Below are 6,398 nucleotides of genomic sequence, written 5' to 3'. Positions count from 1 at the left end.
TCTGTGTGTAAAAAATATTTACAAGTGTTACAAATTTTTCTGTTAATATCTGGTTACAGATACTGTTAGGATTTAAATACATATAGTCTTAATGCTTATTTGCAAAGTTGCAAAACTCAATGCACAAATACGCATTTGATTTACAAGTACAAAATATTTATGACGACATTTGAGTCCATACAAATAGAAATGAGGCTGTAGAGGTTTGGTGCAGGCAGAAAAACAGCTGCAGGGACAATGAAAAGACTTTTCTGCTCCAACTTCTCCCAGCATGCTGAGCTAATGATTAGTTGGTGTTTTTCTCCAAACACTCTCTCACTCTTCTCTCAACGTGTTCACAATAAACTGTGAACAGACACCGAGGAGAGCAGCAGAAGACCTCATTCAGGAGCTAAACTCAACATGAACTGAACTCACAGTAAAGTTAGCTCGGTGCTTACCTTTAGATGAGCCCACAAACCGAGAGAAACTCCGCGATGAAGCTGCAACTCTTTCCAAACACAGGAAACAGATCAGGGAGCAGAGACCCACGTGGTTCACGCTGATCTCAGCTACGATCCAGGAGACAAGGGTGGGCAGATCGATGCAGATATCGATCAGGACGTTGGTAGTGGTTTATGATCGATACTTTAGTTCGTTTCTCTCCTCTAAGGTCACTACTTCACTCCCGTTTCATGAAAAAGCAGCTCTCTCTGCTCGACTCCTGTCCTGCACACGCACTTTGCTCCGCCCCCTTCTTCCTGATTTGCTTTGATTCGTTACTGTGCGATCACGTGACTCAGATGCCCTGAGAAAACACATTTGGGCTGCAGACAGTGAGAAAGAGGAGCAGCATGTGCAGATATTGCACATCGGTAAATAAAAACAGTAATGCGTGTAGGAATACTGTGGCAACACCACCAGTTTATAAAGACACGAAGGAGAGCAGCAAAAGAAACTCAGCGAGGAGGAGGGAGATCCCTCAGACTGGCCACTTCATTAGCTACACCTCTTCCACTACTCATTGGTTTGCATGGTTTTGAGACATAGATTAGAATTAATCATTTAATTTGAACTATCTCCTAGACTTGTCAAGCCATGCTTCGTTTGCTTTGTTGTTAACGAATAACGTTGTAGGCTCACCATAAGCTCACTGAAGGCTGAAGGTTGTAATCTCCGTTATATTTCACAGATGATGCACTGTAACTCGAACATAGTGTAAGGTAAATGTCTGTGAGCACATTGATGTAGCATCACTTTAAAAAGATTTGGACACAAGACAGATACAAAGACATGACTGAGGAGGTAGGAGGTAAAAAAACATAAGGACACTAATCACAGCACACAGAGACAGACTGGATGAGAAGGGGAAGAAACAAACAAACCAGAAAATAAGAATGATAAGAATCCTGTGCAGCGCTTTGTGACCGCTTGTCTATGAAAAGCGCTTAATAAATACACTTTACCTGCGTCTGGGTACCCGGGGTTCTTGAATAGTTTATGGACATGTGTATATTTGGTGTTGCTGTTGTGGTGGCAGATTTCTTTTCTCATACATTAATCACATATTTAATCATATTACATTAGTTATAGTAATATCACTTTCTCACTTTACTATAGTAAGAGCACTCCTGTCACTAGTTTACATGCATGTGGAAAGTTAACACAGTGAGGCCATTGTAATGGGCGACGTTAAACAGATAGTGGGACTCCTTCTGCTTATCAGGGATGTAAATCTTTAGGTGACGGCCAAGCAGAAAACAAGGTCATAATTCTCTCTGTGAGGGAGGAGGTATAGCCCCCCCGTGAGAGGGGCCAACATGTAAGAGTTTGTGGAATGTTCTTTGTCTGTGTGCCTGTATATAAGATGTAAGGGCGGTGGCCACAATTCAGAGATGGTGTTTCACTGGGATGCTCTCTCCACATTGCAATGTGTTTATTAAACCCACTTCAAATCAAGCTCACTGGGTGTGTTGCAGGTTATTGTTAAATTTTCCACGACACTGTCCCTTGTTTTTTCTTTGTTTTTCTTGTTTGTGGGTGTAGGTGTGTGCAGCTGGTCAAGCTTCATCGGGAGAGCTACTTAGGAGTGTGGTTGAGTTCTCTCCGATGCTGGATCGTTGCGTGAGACTTCCTGTCAGTTTCCCAGTTAGATGTCAGTTAGTGTGAGTTTGCCATAGTGTGAAGTATTTACGGCTGTGTTCTTCCTGCAGGAGTGTGGAGACGAGAGGGCAGCAAGCACGGGTGCATGGAAACTAGAAAACAGAGTTTCCGAGCACAGACATCATTAGACCATAAAACAATAAAACAAAATTAAGCAACATGGGAGAATATTCCAGTGTGTACAGCTGGATCTGGGACTGCTGCAATCTTCGATCGCGCCTCCGCGTCCACATCAGATGGGAGGTAAGCATGGGATGTGGCATTGCATTCGGGGGAGGGAGGGTGATAGTACGTATCAGTATCAGTGTACATGTTTCGTGCATGTGTCTGTGTGTATCCCGTGTTCAGCTCACAGAAAGTGTCACCACACCCGGTTGAGCGGAGGTCAACAGTCTCCAGTGGACCCAGGTGGCCTTGAAGGAGGGACAAAGAGTTCTGTCAACAATCCTGTTATCATGGAGAATTTTTGTTGTTCCAGTCAGCTTCGACCTTAGCCGACCTTAGATAGCCGTATGAGTGAAGATGCTGAATGTTTGGGTTGAGTGCGAACAACTGCATCCAATTTTTACAGTTGGTCTAAATTTTATCACTGGTCACCAATTCTCTCAATTCTCTTAATTCCTATTCTTCTTCTCAAAGATGTTATCTATGGCTCATGGCTGTGCAATATAGATATATTGCACAGCCATGAGCTTCTCCAAGACCTTATCCATATTTTGTTCAATAACAGAGTCTTACTCACAGCCCTGCCCATCGTCTGTCATGTCGGCCAGCCTTATGGGATTTTGAACAGCTGTAGCCGCTTCTTGTTCTTCGATAAGCCAGGTCCGAGACAGCTCCAATCAGCCAGAACACTCTTATCGTGGTTCCAAATTGGTAGATGTCGTTCAATGTCCTCCATCGAGAGTGTAGCCAGACACACAATGCAACCGACCATCGAGTATCCGGTAGCAAACATTGTCTGCGGGACAATTGAGCTCTCTCAAACCCAGAAAGGTGTCAATTTTGTTACGGGACCAGTCGATCAAATCCATAATTCTTTAGGTTTTAGAGAACATGACTGAGAGACTCTTTGAAGGCTAGAGTTAGATGAGACTAGACAAAGACATAGAAGCAGCAGCAGGGAAGATAAGGAAGGGAGAGGGTGAAAGATGGGTCCACCTCCTCCGAGAGCCAAAGAAATCTTATTTTACTGTCCCTCCTTCCCCTCTGTTTTATTTCTCCCTTTCTGTATTGTTGTCTGTCCAACTTGTAATAACTTAAAATACAATTTGGATTTGAAAATGAAATAAAAGAAAGTTAAAAAATAAATAAACAATGATAATATAGATCAATCAAGTGGAACAATGTGGCATTGGCATATTTTCTCCACTTGAAAAAATACATCCGTTGGGCATCTTTCCTGGCCTTCAGACAAAAATTCTGATTGCTAAAGAACTGAACAGGACAGGCAAAAAATAAATAAACAAATAAAATAAAAAATAATTTAGTTAATTGTTATATTATAGCTGTTTGTGATGTTTGCAACTTTGTACTATAATAATTTATCCAATCCAGTTAATTCAGTGATTGTTTTTACTGTCTTGCAGCAACAGAGATTAATCAAATATTCTGACTCTGAAAGTTTGGGTCGACACTCTGAAATACAGGAAGTGAAATCGTAGCTCAAACCTTTTATTTGTCACGTCAAACTGTTTTCATAAGGCAAACTTAACACACGGTTTGTCATGTTATGGCTGTGTGCAGGCAGGAAAAGGACCCAAACACAGACTCAACTGAGGCGGGACTGAAAGTCACAAAGCAGCTCTATTGCTGAACAGAGAAAACCATACAAAACCTAAACTGGGCAAAATCTAACAAAACATACACGGAGATGTAGGAACAGACACACAACATGAGAAAGGACGTAACGTCAACACCGAGAAACACAGGGCTTGAATACACTGGAGAATAACGAGGAGAATGAGACACAGAAGGGGAGCACAGCTGGGAGAAATCAGACATGACGAGACCCAAGGGAAGTGAAACTCAGGCTGTCTCCCAATTCAGGGTCTGCAGCCTTAAAGTACGCATTTCAAGGCCGATTACGTCACAGCGGCGCGCCGAAGGCTGTCCCAATTCAAAGGCTGCTCGAAATATGGCCCTGAAATGCGTCCTTCATTTCCCTGAATTTTAAGGCTGTGGCAGTGTAGACTTCGTGGCCCAACATATCCCACAATTCATAGCGCGGCAGTCGGTGTGGAGAATTCTGCCGCAGACAGCAGAAGCGGAACGGCCGAAGAGTAAACTGTGAAAAGTAAGCACTGAATATTGTGTCACTTATTTATGTGCAAATTTTTGATAACAAAGAACATTAAACATTACTGTTGGCCACATGTCGGCAAAGTTATGTGACATTAGTGACGTTTGTACTAACTTGGTTTTAAAGCCTTTACTTTAAAATATACGCCGTTCAATAGCTGAGCTTAATCAGAGAATGATCAAAGCTCATGTAGAAACAAACAAATGAACAAAAGATTTTCTCCTTCATTTCTGTCAAACAAAGCTGTATGACACGTTTCCAGTGGTTAGTATCATGGTTGCTAGGCAACCTGGGCAGCGCAACGGAGGCTTTTTTTTTTTTAAACTTTATTGACAAACAACAGTATCAGCGCAACGGAGGCTAGACCGTCCCATTACACAAGCCTCGCACTTCCGGCCTTAGCGGTCTTTGAGTACGCGGCCCTTGAGGCTGCGTACTTTAAGGCTGCAGACCCTGAATTGGGAGACAGCCTCAATACGTTCATGTATTGAGTTTCAAAGTAAAACAGGAAATGTAACCCTGAGACACAGTGTTGACTAGGGGATACAACTGACAGGGGAGACGGAGCAACTGAGAAACACAGAGACCAAATATAAGGGAGGCACAGAGATCACTAAACACTGGAAATGATCACAAACAATGTTCCCTCTAATGTTTCATGTGTCTGAGCGAACACACAAACTCCCTGAGTGGACACTTGGACCACTGTGAGCGACAGCAGACGTGTGCACTGTGGTCACGCCAGCATCGAATCCATCCAAGTTACATGTTTATTAAAATAATCAAATTACATCATTTACATTTATGTTAGACTACTTTTAATTAAATGCTTTAGCCCACTTACAATGAAACTTAAAAACAATCTTGTTCATGACCTGTGTAGGATGTTAACACTATTGGAAGTAAAAATAACTTGAACTCCAATTTTGAAAACACAACTTTCTTTTTAATTTAATTTTTCTTTATATAACTCTGACTTGTATCATGAGTCTGTGGTCTGGGAGAGAGTCCTGTAACTCTGTCTGCAAACCACAGTAAATAATGACCAATGTTGGGCAATTGACTACACTACACACTAACTACACAAGATTTGCGCTAAATGTCGCAAATCCATCACATCTCAAAACACGCCGTCACTCCTAAAACTTCCCTTTTCCTAAACAACTAAATGCCATGTTGCCATATCATTTTTTTGATTGGTTGACATGGTACATTTTTCGACCAATAGGAAAGGGTGGGGTTTTCACTCACAGGCGGAGAGTGCTTTTCTGCTTGGCCGTCACCTAAGGATTTACATCCCTGATAAGCAGGAGTCTCACTATGAGTTTAACGTCTCCTATGAACTTACAATGGCATCACTGATCATTTCAGGATGACCTGCCATTATCCAATCACACATCTGCTTACCTGTATCTTTTGCTCGTTTCTCCTCCTCTTTTCTCTTTTTTCTAAACTGAGCACCTGATGGCTTTGAACTTTTCTTGTCCATCTTACATTGGTTTTAATTTTGCACTCCAGTATGAACACAAATTCACCAACTCGACGATCACCACAACATAACCTAACAGACCTACACCTTAGTTCACAGATTCACTTTGTCTAAGGTTTATTTCTGGGATTTCACACAACCCAGGATTCAAATCATGAATCCATAATGGGCTTGGATTTACATCATTATAAATGAAATGTGCTCAACTTGGAAGCAGCATGTCCCCCTCCCCTTTCGACGGGTTGTGTGTGAGACATTAAATCATCAAAACGTAAATTATAAATTTTAAATTGTTATTGATCCTTTACCCCTGGTCCTAAAGTGTATATTTATTTTCTTACTCTTCTTATATTTGTTGTTTGTTTACTTGCACCGCTGTAACTGGAGCCTCGTCGTCTCGTGTCTCTATATACTGGACTGTATGTAGCGGAGATGACAATAAAGTTTACTTTGACTTCAGCAGCG

Source organism: Copadichromis virginalis, linkage group LG9 (assembly GCF_057382275.1).
Source record: "Copadichromis virginalis isolate Kocher_CV1m ecotype Utaka linkage group LG9, C_Virginalis_male_GT1.1, whole genome shotgun sequence".
Lineage (NCBI taxonomy): Eukaryota > Metazoa > Chordata > Actinopteri > Cichliformes > Cichlidae > Copadichromis > Copadichromis virginalis.
The sequence above is the reverse complement of the archived record's forward strand: the minus strand, read 5'-3'. Positions refer to the sequence as shown.